Genomic DNA, 15811 nt, shown 5'->3' with positions numbered 1-15811 from the left:
TACTGGTGGGGCAGAGGCAGGAGAGGAGGTGGAAGGGGGTGAAGCAGGGGAGGGCACCTGGAGGAAAGGGTGGAGTAGGGAGCAGGCCGGAGCAGAGTTTGAGCACCCCTTGGAACTCGAAGGTAGGGCCTCTGTGTGTTCGTGCTGCTAAGGCATAAAGATTGTGTTCTGCTGTCCAAGGGAGCAAAGACCTAGTTGATGTGCTGCTGTTTTTTTTGTTTTTTTTTTTTTGAGGGGGGAGATTTGTGTCCAGCTGACCTAAAGTTGCCCACATTTTGCTTATGGCCTCGGCTGAGGTCTCTTCTTTGTGCTGCCGTTATTTGGAGTCTTTCAAGATCCTCCCCAGTTCTTTTTTTCCCATTTGCCTTCCCAGTATCAGGCCAACTCAGGAGTGGTCACTAATTTTTAATGAGGGGCCACTCCAAGATTTTGTTAAGTGGTGAATGGCCGTACTTCTGTGGAGGGGGTGTGAGGTCTGGGACGGTGGGTGGAGTGTGGAAGGGAGATTGGGATAGTGGACTAGGGTGCATGAGGGAGTATGGAGTCTGAGAGGGAGTTTGGATGAAGGAAGGGGAGATGATCTGGGGCAGAGGCTTGGGATGCAGGATCCAAGAGGGGTTATGGGTGTAGGAGAGGATTCTGGCTTGGGGGAGCGATGTAGGAGGGGATGCAGGGTCTGGGAGGGAGTTGTGACCTGGAGGAGGTGGGGAGAGGGGATACAGAGGGTTTGGGTAGTGGCCTGGGGCAGGCAGTTGGGGGGAGAGAGAGGGTGGGGTGCCAGAGGCAGGCTCTGACTGGGAGGTACTTACCTAGGTGATTCCCAGACGAGCAGCCCTGCAGAAACCTCAGAGAGGCTCCCTGCCTGTGTGCTAGGGGAGGGAGGAGGCTTCATTTGCAGCTCCTGCCTTCAGCAAAATTTCTCAGCTCCTATTGCCAAGGAACTGGTCAATGGGAGCCGAGGGGTTTGGCTAGGGATTGGGGACAGCATGCAAAGGTTTCTCCTTCCTGCCCAGACTGCATAGCCATTAGCAGCCTGCTGTAGTAAGAGTGCCAACGAGGCAGCTGCGGGTTTGCCCACCCCTGGGCAAACTTCTTGCCAGTGGGAAGTTGCTTTTGGGTCAGCCAGAAGGGGTCATTCAAGATACTACAGGGAGGAATGATAGCCTAGCAGACAACACACTGGTCTGGGAATAGGAAGATATGGGCCCTATCCCTGACTACACTAGAGATGTCTGGTGTGACTTTGAGGAAGTCACTTAATTCCTCTGTGTTTCAGTTTCCAATCTGTAAAATGGGAACATTTCCTTTCTCCCACTTGTTGCCTGTTGTGCTTGTTTATATTGGTAACTTCTTGGGGCAGGCTCTGTTTCAGCTCAATATTTTATGTACAGGGCCCTGAATTAGTTTGCAGCCTCTTGATTTTCCCATAAAACTTCTAATACTGTAATGCTCTATTATACTTGAGTATAAGTTCTGTAAGAAGAAAGGGAACCACAGTGATCCAAAAGCCTTGTAATATCCAATGCAGTGCCTACCCTATTCACTTAAGCGTATCGCTTTTTATTTAGTATGTGTCTGCTAAAAACTGAACACAGGTCCCCCACAGAACTTTACTTTCATCCCTGACCTTTCCTTTCTAAGTTCTAGAAATACCATAAAGGCTCCCGTATGGTGAATAACCATATTTTAATGGCACTTCCTGCGAGACACCATAATCTATCTCCTGCCTGGGGCTGTGAGGAGATACAATGTGAGATTTGCCAGCTTTGGGATTTCATTACTGCTTTCAAACTCCTTTGCGGTTTGCAAAACTTTTGGGGAGCTTGGATTGAGTTCAGAGTGAGCCTTAGCTAAATCCTGAATGTATCAGGGCCGGTTTATAACCCAGTGAGGAAAGCGGGTGAAATCTGATGGCCTAGGCTGATTGTTTTGCATTGGTAGGACCTGTGATGGCTTTCATATTGAGCACTCCCAGCTACAGTGTCACTCTGCTCTCAGTAAGGGTTAACTTCTCAATGTCACAAGCAGCACTGCCCATTCTCTAGCACGCTTGGGTTGCCCTTCCATTGTTTGGACTAAACCTTCCCAGATTTACTTACTTCCTTTTGATGTCTGGCAATGTTTGTTTATCAGCGCCAGTGGCCTGTGTTGTTAACTCGGACAAAGGCTTTGGCTAAACCCCATTCTCTGCCTTTCCTCTTTCCTTCACAGACCTATGAGCTGATAAACTTCACGGCTGGCTTTCAAACCCACTGAGGTTAAACATGAACTTCTTTTTACACCTGCATGTCTCCCTGGCCAATGGAGATTCTTAATTCTCAAGGAGAATTCTTTTATGAGGCAGCGTAGGGCACAGATTCATATCTAGATTGAACTGGTTTCTACTCCTTTGTATGTTCCAGTGGGGTTTTAACTCTTTTAAAAAAAAAAGGCTTAGTTTAAGATACATTTGATGGTGAATTTAATGCTGGCTTGAGGTCACTCTTTTATCTGTGGAATAGGCAGAGCATCAAGGCAGGCATACTCACCCATTAAGTTGTATACCCATTACTCCATGCTGGTGCCTCAGCCGTATTCTGGGGGCTCTATGTACCATAATAAGAACATTCAATTCAAAGGATATATTACATGTTAAGAAATAGAAAACACAATAGAGCTGTTTGCAAATGGTAAACACTTTCCACAAACCTAAAAAAACTCCCAACACCCCTCAGGGATTTTTTTTTTTAATTTTTCAAAAATGTTCAAGAAATATTCATTTTTTAAAAGAGAAACTGAAACTCCTTATTTTAGTTTTAAAAAACGTTCATGTTTTCTCTATTTGAAATTTTTTGAGGGGGGAGAATTTGCTGGGAAGGCAACTGGTTCTTAAAAACAAACTCCTTTTTTAAAAGCTTTAGCATGGTAGCTGAGTTAGTCTGTAACAGGAAAAACTTAAAAAACAATGAATAGTCTAGTAGCACCTTAAAGACTAACAAAACACATAGATGGTATCATGAGCTTTCATGGGCAAAACCTACTTCTTCAGATGACTGGAGTATTTGGACTTCTAACACTCCAGTCATCTGAAGAAGTAGGTTTTTCCCACGAAAGCTCATGATACCATCTACATGTTTTGTTAGTCTTTAAGGTGCTACTAGATTATTTGTTGTTTTTTAAGTTTTTTCCCTTTTTTAAAAATTGGACTAAGGAAAAAGAAATTTAAAATTTCCATGAAGTCTTTGTTTCTACCAAAAGGTCTTTTTAAATCATAAAATATATTTGACTAACAATTTCAACCAGCTTCGATGGGTGGTATTTAATTAAAGACTTGAAAAATTACAGACTTACAGTATACGCTAGTAGCATGATTGATAGCCATATGATAACAAAATAGCCTTATAGGATCATAATGTAAAAATAGAAGCCATTTTGGATTTGTATTAGAATATATCCAATTGAAAATATTTTGGTTTTTTTAGAATGCTTGGATTTTTTGACAAAAAAATAATTTTTTTTGTGGAAAAAGGGAATAAATTATTCTGCAAAAAAATTAAGTAAACTGCCAAAGTTTCAACAGAAAAATTTTGACTAGTCCTACTGGATCTATTGACAAATCTCCCACTATTGTGCAGGTTTGAATAACACACATTTGGTTAGTGAGATTCCACAAAATGAATGATTAGGCAGATTTAAAGTAGTCATTTCAATACTGCTAGTCAAGGGTCTTAAATAATATAAAATGTCGACTCTTGGGATGATCTAGATGGTGCTTGGCCCTGCCATGAGGGCAGAGGACTGGACTTAATGACCTCTTGAGGTCCCTTCCAGTTCTAATGTTCTATGATTATTTTTTGTACTAAAATGCTCTTTTTGCCAGAGTATGTTGTGAAGACCAGGACTTCAATGGGGCTCAAAAAAGAACTACAGGCAGTCTCCGGGTTACGTACAAGATAGGGACTGTAGGTTTGTTCTTAAGTTGAATCTGTATGTAAGTCGGAACTGGCGTCCAGATTCAGCCGCTGCTGAAACTGACCGCCAGTTCCGACTTACATACAGAATCAACTTAAGAACCCCAAGCATCCCCAAGTCAGCTGCTGCTGAAACTGATCAGCAGCTGATTCCAGGAAGTCCGGGGCAGAGCAACTCTGCCTCGGGCTTCCTGTAGTCAGCGCTGGTCAGTTTCAGCAGCAGCTGACTTGGGGACGCCTGGGGCAGAGCACCTGGGGTGCTGCTGGGTTGCTCCAGTAGCGCTGATCCGGCGCTACTGGACCAACCCAGCAGCACCCCAGCTGCTCTGAACCAGGCGTCCTGATTCAGCTGCTGCTGAAACTGACCAGCAGCGGCTGAATCAGGACGCCTGGGGCAGAGCAGCTGGAGTGCTGCCGGGTTGGTCCAGTAGCGCCCAGAGCGGTAGTGCCCCAGCTGCTCTGCCACAGGCGACGGAGAAAAGTCTAGTCTGCTGGGGGAAGGGCGTACTAGCTGCGCACCCACCTCCCCCAGCAGACCAGGAAGACGCGGGCGGTGGACCAAGACGCACCGCAGTCCCACCGCCCGGGTCCTCCGCGGCTTTGCTCCCAGTCTCCCTAGTCTGCTGGAGACCAGCAGACCTGGGAGACAGGGAGCAAAGCCTCTGAGGATGCAGGCAGCGGGAAAGCTGCAGCAAGCCTGGGCTGCCCCCCTGCCGGCTTCCCCTGCGGCTTTGCAAAGCCGCGGGGGGGCTCGGGCAGCAGAGCAGCCCAGGTGTGCCTGGGCTACTCCGCTGCGCGGGCTCCCCCCTCCCCCCCGCAGCTTTACAAAGCTGTGGGGGAAGCCGGCAGGGGGACAGTCCAGGCGCGCCCCTTTGCTCCGCGTCTTCCTGGTCTGCAGACCAGGGAGACACGGAGCAGCTTTTCTTGCCCGGGAGTACACGGGCAGCGGGACCGCGCGGTCCCGCAGTCCGTGTTCGTAACTGCAGATCCGACATAAGTCAGATCCGCGTAAGTCGGGGACTGCCTGTATATAAATTCATGGAGGTTAGGTCCAACAATGGCTATTTGCCGGGATGGGTTGAAATGGTGTCCCTAGCCTTTGTTTGTCTGGAAATGGATGACAGGAGAGGGATAATTTGATTACCTGTTCGCTCCCTCTGGGGCATCTGGCATTGGCCACTGTCAGAAGACAGGAAACTGGGTAGATGGACCTTTAGTCTGACCCAGTATGGCTTTTCTTATGTTCTTATGCTCTTCATGAGGGATGACTAATTCTTGAGTCACCTAGTGTCTGAAAATCCCTAAAGGGGCCTTTAGACATTCTTTTACAGGATCTTTAAGATATTTAATTTTAAAATTGTGTTACAGGAGCACCCAGAAGTTCCAGCCAAGATTGGTGCTGTATCTTTACAGACAATAAATGTCCCTGTTTGAGAGAGTTTATAATCCAAATAGACACAATTGACAAAAGGTGGGAGAAGGGAAAAATATGAATTAATGCCCTTTGCAGATGGGAACTGAAACAAAGAAAGATTAAGTGATTTGTCTACTATCACAAGTGAAATTGGTGGCAATTAGGATTTGAACTCTGAATGCTAGTCCAGTGTCTTATCTTCCAAGCCATTCTTTTTCTCATATGGTATTTTATATTTCTGCAAGTGCTTGGTCAAACTTGCACATAGTCAAGGTCTTCAGGGCAAGGACTATACTTTCTTTAGTGTTCACACAGTAACTGACACTCAGTTGGATACTGTTGGAAACAGACTAATAAAATGTCCTATTTTTAAAAAATGGAATATGTCCGCTAGGTGAAGAGATCATAGTCAGAAATGTGTTTGTTAGTGTCTAAGGCATAGGTCCCGCCATGAGCTGTTGATAAGCAGACACACTGTGCCTCTGGAGAAGCACTTCAACTTCAAAGAGTTCCCATCAGCAGAGAGCAGTTTGCAGACTCAGGGCCTATGATATAGCCAGCAAGTCCTTTCTGTGCAGAGTCCAATACTGAAAGGTACCCATAAAAATTCTACAGAGACATAAACAATTCACTAGAATTCAGCACTCTTTATAGTAAACTCAGAGACAATGCTACCCCAAATCCAGTACTTCACAGACTGTTGTATTAGCTGATCAAAAAGGGCCGGTTTATATAGAAACTGAATCTAAACATTTCAATGCAAATCTGTATATAGACACACAGTTTTAGAATAAGAGTCACTTATTTCAATAGGGATTCTCCTCGCTCTGTAATTAAGAGCTATAAACTATTCCAAAATAAGTGTGTCCACATACAAAGTTGCATTGAAATATCTAAGGTTGTAAATGACATTTGGCTGAATTATTCTGGTTTCCATTTCCACGTAGACAAGCCTGAAGATTTCATGTGCTCTGAATATTGTCCCTGAACATACGCCCTTTAAATATTTATTTAAAAGCTCATTGGAGTGCTGGGCTATTTGCACATGTTGTCTGAGCAGTCACTCAGTTCCCTTTGAAGATGTTTACTAATTGAATCAGAGCAAGGATGTAATGAAAGTTAAGCAACTTCAAACACTTTTTATTCGGTGCAGCCGCATGACTACATGCTTCAGAAGCTGCCATTTCGACTATAAATTTCAGAATATACTGCATAGCGTTTCTTATTAAAGACATCTCTTGTAGGATAGGGCAATTAAGCATACTAGTTTAGGCTAGTTAAACATGCTAGCTTCTTTTACAATGTATTCTTGTCTGATGTTGGTTTTTGTAAATGCAACAGTTACAGTAAGAAAGATGCCTAGTCTAATATTGCTAGCAGAGTATTAGGAGCAAGGACTTATTATTTTTTGTTTGTATTTCCATAGTGCTTAGGAACCATAGTCAAGAATCAGAACCCCGTTGTGCTGCATGCTGCATAAACTGAACAAAAAAGAGTCTCTCAGAGTTTACAATCGAAGTTCTTGTGGTCACACTTCACTCTGGCTTTGAGAAAGTTACTTAATCTCTCTGCCTCAAGTTTCCTTGTCTGCCAAAGCTGGGATAATACTTTCAGAGAGAAGGAGGAATCAAAATTTCAGCTCTGAGCACCAGCCAACTCTGGGGGTGTCCAAAATCCAGATGGCTCCTATTTTTATAATTTGAACAGATAACAGGATTCAAACAACCCTAACCACTGAGATGCTCAGAATCCAGGTTGGAATCCAAATTCTGTCATTTAATCCACTTCAGAAGGTTATGATTAATGAGAGAATATTTGCAAAGAGCTTGGAAGGTGTGAACAGTATAAATACAGATGCAGTTATTGTAAAGTAGTGTTCTAATGCCCAGAAAGTGAAGACTTACGGTTAAAGCCAGAGCATCAGGTGCTCTAAACAGACATAAATCTACTTTAGGGAGCCGTGCTGATGGATCTGCCCATTAGTGTATCTGAATGGAAAGAATAATAAAAATATTATTTCAGTGGTACTTTAGAGTGCATGAAACTGTATCAGTGCATTGAAGACATAGTCCTTAGCCCAAAAAGCTCCCCTCTCGAACTCAGAGTAAAAATGAAACAAACATGAGTAGGTTGGTCTAAATCAGGAAGAAAAATTGCAAATAATACAGCATTTATAACAGGTGAATGGGCCATTTTCTGTGTGGCCTGGAGCTTGAGGGAACAATTGTTTGTTTGTCTGTGGCTCTGTTTCTGGGCAGGTGTCCTATCAAAGAGTGCAGAAAGCAAGATCATGGAAGTTGGAAGTATGAGATGAAATGGAAGTGCATAGCAATGGCTTGGTGTAATCTGCACCTGGAATGGCACAAGGGTTTCCCTGGAATTGCTATGTAAACTCACTGCCTACTGCCTTGGGTGCATACGGTTCCTGTCCCTTTCCTGAATGAGTGCAGACCTGAAAGGCCTGAGGATAGGAGATGCTGAAAGTCTGTTAAATGTGTGCGCGCACGCGCACGTGCACACACCCTTATTTGCATATGCAAATCAAGTAGGGGAGGTAATTAGGCACACAAATACACTGTGAGTGTTTGCTATGGTAGCAGCATTTGTGATGTTTCATTAATATCACCGATATACAGGTGCCTTTGTGGGCACAGCCCTTTGGCTCCACATCTGAAAATGTGGCCCAAAACTCTGGCATGATGGGAAGCAACATCGGAACCAATTACCAAGGATGACCTAAATCTACATGGATCTACAGCTAGTGATTTAAAATGGCAAAGAGGAGCATGTGAAAATGATACACCGAAGCAGTGTCCAAGGTAAAATGATACAAATGAGAATGTTGGAAAGACAGCTGGGAAAAGTTGGGTGCTTGTGATGGGCTATGGGGAAAGGACTGGGGAGTCAGTGGGGAAAGAACTGTTACTGAAGACCCAAATGATTGGAGCTGGCAATATATGGATGGATGTTTCCCTTTATTTGCTCATTTTACAAGTGCTCTTTGCTGAAAGCTAAACCTATTGGATGTTAACTCAGGTTGGCGGCAGGGCAGGGAGAGGGGATGGGATAGAAAGCCTTTGTTGCTTCAGCAAATAGTCATGAGTCCAATCCACCCACTTCACAAACAAACATTTCCTAAATTATCAGGGGAATGGAGTCCATCTGACTGACGTAGAGATGGATCACCAAAGGTGTGGGATTTTTTATTGTGTGTCTAAGTCCTTGCCCTCTGCTCTGCAACTTTCTCCTCAGACATTCTGGATACTGATTTATTTTATAATTTTTCTCACTGTTGCCTCTGTAATTATACCTACCAGGCAATCGGTATTTCAACAGGCAGCCTTCACAGAGCAAGGGCTAATATAAATCACTGAATTAGAATAACAGTTTATGATCACACATACTATCTATGTTCTTCAGGAAGTTTCAGGAGCTACCAGAGATGTAGTTCTACTTTCTCCCAGCCAGTCCTCCATGTAGGCTTATCTGGAATATTGCTTCTACTTGTGACCATCTTACCTCATGAAGTGATAGAGCGTACCACAAAAAGATGGTGAACATGGTGTCCAAGAATTAGAAAGACAGTAACAGACTGCAAAAGAGTGACATTCTTTTCAGAGAAAAGAGAACAGTTAGAAGAATTGGTTGAGCTAGATTGCTTGAGTGCAGAGCTGCTGAGATAGGAGGAAGGATTATTTATAGAATATTGTTGAGGGGGCCTGTGTGCACTCGCCCTTTAAGGGTAACAAGCAAGCCTTCAGGGAGGGCCGAGAGCAAAGCCCACAGCTAGGACTGCCTGGTGTCCGGTATTGACCCAGACAGTCTGGTACTTTTGCCTTCTGTCCGGTAAAAATTTTTTGAAAGTACCGGATACCTAAAATGTTCAGTATTTTCTGATTTTCTTTTTTCCTGGCCAGGAGGTGAAAATACCAGACTGTCCAGGTAAATACTGGACAACTGGCAACCCTACACACACTAAACAACTGGGCCCAGCCCACCTGCCACCGCCTCCCCCTCCCCTGGTTCTGCAGGGGAGCTGTCTGGTCTGGAGCAGGGAGAGAAGATGGCTGCTGGCAGCCTGTTAGAAGAGGCAGAGCCCAGCCCCTGTTCTTAAAGGGGCCATGCTGGTTTTTATTTATGTATTTAATTTTGCTTAACTCTCGGGGTCCTTTTCCACCCCCCCAAACAACTTTGGTCCCCCCCCCCCCCCATTTTTTCCCCAATAGAATTTTTTCCCCGGTGTTTTTTTTGGGGGGAGAGGGTGTTCAGTATTTTTGGTTAAACCATCTGGCAACAGCTGTGGCAGATAGTAGCCAATTAGGGACCAGCTGGGGCTACATAAATAAGGGCTCCAGGAGGGAGGAAGAGGGAGACTCTTGCTGGGGGGAAGGAGGGACCTGGCTGCCAGGGAAGCTGGGGGCTTCTTGATACAGCGCAGTGCTGGGAAGAAGCAGGCCAGGGCTGGGGAGTTCTGGTCTGGCCTAGCCTGGCCTCAGTCCCAGGCTGCAGGGCCTGAAGTAGGGCTGCCAGATGGTTGGAACAAAAATACCAACCTCCCCCCCCCCCAAAAGGGGGAAAAAGGGTGGGGGGAGACCAAAGTTGTTGGGGGCGGGGGGGAGGAGGACTACAAGGACTTAAGCTCCCCCCAAAAAAGCATTGCTTCCCCTAGGTCCTTTGGCTGGCAGCCATTTTGTGCCGGCAGCCTTGGGGAACCAGGTAAACATGGGGGCTGGGGTTGGAGGGCTGGGGGTTTTGGGGATCGGGGGTAGGGGAGGCCAGCTGCTGAGTGTTTGTAGGGTTGACAGGTTACCTCCTGGCCGGGAAAAAATTCAGGGAATACCGGACTGTCCGGGTGAATACCAGACACCTGGCAACCCTAGTCTGAAGCAAGGCCTCAGGGTTCGAGGACTGCGGGGAGGTGGGCAGGATAGGTCCACAGCCCCTTACCATTGATAAGTGGCCATTCCAGACTGCAATTTGCCCCTTAGCTAAGGGTCTAGATGTTGACTGGCAGTGTGGTTATTGAGGCGAGGAGGGTATAGGAAATTTGTGGGTTCTCTGGGAGGGGAGGACCACAGAGTGCAGAGACTGATAAACACCCACCCCCCGAAGGGGGCTGAGAGGCTCTGGAGTGGGCACTGCTGGAGGGCAGTGTCCTGAAGAGGATGCCATGGTCTGGGAGCGTTGTGGGTCCAGAACTGAAGGAGGAAGTGAGGACACATGGAGATACCAGCCAGAATGAGGCACCCAGTGAATGAGCTATTTTCCAGTGCTACCAGCAAGAGGCGCCGTGGGGATGAATGTCTGCCCTATGTCAGGGTCCATCTGAAAACTGACTATCCTGAACATCAAGTTCAGGAAATGAGTCTCATGCTGGAAAAGACCAAGGCAGAAAGGAAGGACAAAACTGCCTTTGGAACTTACCCTCCAAGAGTAAGGGATACATATATAGGCTGTATTGCCATCTCCCAGAGGGATTTCCTTGGTTCTCAGGTGGACTAGAAGTATCGATAGTTTGATAAGTGATGGTGGTTACAGATATGAACGAGTAGTCGACTATCCAATAAGCAAATGCTTATTGGATAGTCAATACAGAAATCAACTAATTGCTTTCCCCGCCTACCCCCTGCCACTTGTTGCCTTTATCAGAAAGAGGTAGCAAGTGGGGCGGGAGGGGGAGAGAAGGGAGTGCTTCAAAGTGGCAACACCAAGTGGAGCCTGGGGTCAGTGGTGCTGCCACTTTGAAACGCGCAGGGAGTCCCCCGCTGGTCCCATGCTCCACACAGCGCTTTCACCTTTGAAATGTAGTAAGAGCCACTTGAAAGGTGGAGGCTCCCTTATCGACTAATCTAACATCCCTAGTGGTGGTGAGAACCACTTGGTGATTTTTCCTATCAGGTTTTCATTTTAGTTTTTTTTTAAATCACTGGTTTTGATTGGCCATCTCAGGCAACTGGAGCATTAAAAATAAAAATGAGTTCTGTTGTTTTTTTTATGAAACATTTTCTGCTGAAAACCAACCAACCAATCAAAGAGAATCTATTTTTACTCCCCATGAAATGAAGCTCACCATTTTGAAATCTTAGTAAACATCAGGGGAAAAAAAATCAACCAGGTCGAATGTCAATGGGATTGTAAGTATCTTTTTAGCACAATGGTATTTCGAGGACAGCGGGTTCTCCAACTTCATTGCATCATGATACCCTTCTGACAACAAAAATTACTACATGACCCCATGAGAGAAGACCAAAGCCCGAGTCAGCCCAAGCCCTGTCTCCTGGGGTGTGGTGGGACAAAGCCGGAGTCCCACTACCCTCGATGGAGGGCCAGCGCTGTACTCCCTAGAGCAGGGCTACTCAACTTTGGAAGCCCCAGGGGCCACAATGATACTTACAGCATATGCCGAGGGCCGCAACTTGTGTGTGGTTGCACATACGTGTAAATATATATTTGCAAATATATGCAAATAGCTTATTTCACACTTGCTGTTGTGGAACATGTTCCCAGTGGAGACCATGTTCAAAGGATTCCACCTATGGGCCTCGTGTTAAGCCCCACGTAAACCCAAACCTCACCGTAGGCTGTAAACAAATGGGCTGTAGACTGCATGGGCTGCATGTTGAGTAGCCCTGCCCTACAGCAATGGTGCTCAAACTGTGGGTCGAGACACCAAAATGAGTTGGGACCTCATTTTAAGGGCTTGCCACAGCTGTTTTAGGCTTGCTGGGGCATTGGGTGAAAACCAAAGCCCAAGCATCGGCCCTGCTACACAGGCCCAGATGATAGGGCTCAAGCTTTGGTTTTGGCTCTGGGCCCCAGCAAGTCTAAGCCAGCCCTGATGATCCCATTAAAATGGAATTGTCACCCAGTTTGAGGTTTCAACCCACAGTCAGGCCCGGCCTTAGAGCAACATGGTTGCCTTGGTCTGCTTGCCTCCAGGGCCCCCTACTGCCCGGCACTCAGCTGCTCATTCACTGCCCTGGCTGGGAGCCACCCAACCACGTGGTGCAGCCAACCATAGCGTGCTGCCTTGCATCCTGCAAACTCTTTGGCTGGGCCTGCTCACAGTTTGAGAACAACTGTTCTCGAATCTTCACTGCTAGTCGCTGCAATATATTAGATCTGTCCAGGCCTCACTGACTGTAACTAAGATGCTGAAGGATCCCAAGGATTTTAACCCTGAATACGTACAGTCTAGCTGAGGTTCACTCCCACGATAGGAGTGATGAGCAAAGGCACATCACACAACAATGAAAGCAGGGGATAGGGTTGGGTCGGATGATGGAGGTAAGAATGTCCCCTAGGCTGGAGAATTTAGTATGTGATTGCTACAGTTCCTTTACTTGGCAAGTGGAATGGCTTTGAAATGTGCTTGTCATTCCGTCTCTGCTTCTCAGAGCCCTCTAGAGTGCCTTGATAATCTTCTTTCTGAGCCAAGAGATCTTTGGAGGCATCCCTGTTCCATGACAACAGGAGCCAGCACTGGGAAATGCTGGCCTGTGGTCCAACTGTTTGGATAGGGAGAGGGAAAACTTCATAGCAGAAGTCGATTGATGTCAAACAAATTGTGCAGATCAGCTGAAACTAATTTGGGGGTTTCTAAGCTACTCATTTCATCTCTTTCCAGTGTGAAACGTGACAAATTTATTTCCTGGCAATAAATGTTTGGTAACAAGAAAAATATTTGTTCAGAGCAAAAGGAGGAAAGCATCTCCAGAAAGTTATGCAGGATCACAACATTCATTTTAGCAGTTTTCTCCTCTGAAACGCAGTGGGCTTAAGTGGCAATGAAACTTTTAACGTTTGTGAGCTGAGCTCAGCATGTTCCTTGAATTTTCATTTGCAACCCAGGGGACGTCTCTCCTGCAACCTGAGGTGTGTTTGCCGCATGTGTAAACACACCCCAGATCGCTTCAATCTAGCTAGCTCAAATAACAATAGCAGAAAAGCCACTGCAGCATAAACAGCTGCTTGGATTAGCAATTTGAGTATAAACCCAAGGTCCCCGGTGGACTTGTACAGCCTGTGCTGCTATAGCTTAACTGCTATTGTTACCCAAGCTAGCTTTGGGTGTGACTACATGGGCTATAGTCACACCTTGATTGCAGTGTAGGCAAACATACTTCTTGAGGCAGCTGGCGGGACTCATATAGGAAGCTCTGGAGAGAAACAGACTTCCCTTTCTGAATGGCAAATGGCATCATTAGTCATTATAGCCATTATTTGTGACTGCTTCTATTTTGGAGACTAGATCCTCCCGTGTATTAGGGCTGCATGTCAGTGAGGGATGTAATAACAGGTCTGTCGTGGTCTTCTTTTCTCCTCTCCTTCCCCATGAGAAAAGAAGCTGCTTTATTTCTATATTTCTCCATTCTTACGACTGAGTCAACTGTTACTCGGGTGGGGAAATGTTGGCTGAGGCCTTCATATACTGAACTTGATTCACAGATTGTTTTGACTCCTGGCTTCCTGGTATCTGGGGTCACATGGCCTGACCCAGCTCTCTTTGAAGCCAATGGCAGAACTCCTATCAACTTCAGGGCTGCTGGATGAAGCCCAGAAGGTTTCATGTCCTTGACCATCCCTATTAGTAATACCAAGAAGAGAGGACTGTCACAAAAGATGATACAGGGTGAACATTTCTAGTGGGCTGGTAGATTAAGGGCTAACCAGATCCATGGACTGCAAGTTGAAGCTAGACAAACTCTGCTTTATTTCTAGATTAATATTTTTTCCAGTGAGGGTGGTTAATGAGAACTGTGTAGTAGATTGTCAGCCACTTGGAGTCTTTAAGGCATGACAGGATGTCTGTCTTAAAGAGCCAGTTTTGCTCAGCCAGAAGTTATGGACTTAAAGCAGGAAGTACTGGGTGAGGCTCTATGGCCTGAGTTATGTAGGTCACTCTAGATCATCATGGTTCCTCCTGGCTTTAAAAATCTATGGATGGCCACTCAGTAATTTCCCCAAGCTGATTTTAGACATCTTGCTGATCTTTTTGAAATTTTTATCAACTCTTGCCCTCCACCCCTATATTGCTTACATTTGTGTTTCCTAGTTTATATACAGCGTATTGTCCTCTATCTGTGTATTGCTTCCCTCTAGCCAATTTCATGATTTGACTTGTACATTGCTTTTTCCTGGTTACTGCTGTATGCATTTAATCAGGGGAGCTAACAGCTTCACCAGGCTCCTGGGCAAGGTCGGTGTGTGTGTGTGTGGGGGGAGGGGCAGTTCTGCACTCCCAAAAAGGGTAGGGCCTTGGATAGAAGGGGTGGGACTGGTGCAGCCAGCCCTCAGCTCTGCCCAGACCACGGCACCCCCTCTGTCAGAGATGCCTGGAGTGTACTGCGCGGCGGTCTGACTGCACTCCAGAGACGATGTAAAGGGCCCGGAGTTCAGGATGCTGCTGCTGCTGAAGTAGCGGTAGTGGCTGGGAGCCTGGGCCCTTTTAAATTGCTGGGCCTTGGGGCAATTGTCCCTTTTGCCCTTCCCCTCTTCCCCTGTTGATAGGCCTGCATTTAGTGAAAGAATGGCTTAACATATTACCCATCTTTGTGACTATGTTGGGATGACTACCCCACACAGGCCAAGAGGGTTTAAAGCAGGCTGGAGGGAGCCTGCACAGAGCCCCAACCAACCAGGGAAGGGTTTAGAGGAGCCAATCAGGGTGCAGCTTGCTGGGGCAGCCCTGTATAAAAGGAGCTGCTCAGCAGAGAGTAGGCAGGTAAACCCTGACCAGGGAAGGTGCAGGACTTGGTTTCCAGAGAAGCACCTTCAGAAGAGCAGTGTTGGACAGGCTTGGAGGGGGGGCAGCTAGAGAGGGAAGACTAGAGAGGATACCTGCTAGGCTGCTGGTTTTGCTACAAGGGCCAGTAGGGTACAAAGGATCAGAAGTTGCCCAAGGAATGAGAGGCAGTGGAGTGAGAGAGAAGGAGGATAGAACAAGGCTGCCATCCGAGGGTCCCTGGGTTGGGACCCAGAGTAGTGGATAGGCTTGGGTTCCCTCCTTCCCTCTTGCACTATGTCTAGCCACCACTCACATGTGGCCTGGAAGGACTGGCTTGCCCCTGAAGTAAGGGCCTAGACTGAGGCTGCAGTTGACCACGATGGCAGGTGCTAGACCAAGGACTGCTGATAACCCCCAGAAGGGGGCGAGAGACCATCGTAACAGGCACTGTAAGAGGGCTGTGTCCCAAAGAGAATGCTGTGGTTTGGGAGCAACATGGGTCCAGAGTGAGAGCATGGAGTGAAGATGGTGGTGGTAGGGGAAACACCGTGTTGGGTGAGAACCAGTACCCTAGAACAACCAGGAGTAGGCGCTGCAGCAGTGCGTCCCACCTCTGACAGTGATCCTTTGCTATTCACCTTTAAATGCTTTTTTTTACACATGCATTGTGCCTTTGATATCCCAGATGGTTCATTAGTCACTAATATATGTTACATCTAC

The sequence above is a fragment of the Pelodiscus sinensis genome, chromosome 2 (assembly GCF_052426305.1).
Source record: "Pelodiscus sinensis isolate ZL-2025 chromosome 2, ASM5242630v1, whole genome shotgun sequence".
Taxonomy (NCBI): Eukaryota; Metazoa; Chordata; order Testudines; family Trionychidae; genus Pelodiscus; species Pelodiscus sinensis.
Note: the sequence above shows the minus strand (reverse complement) of the source record.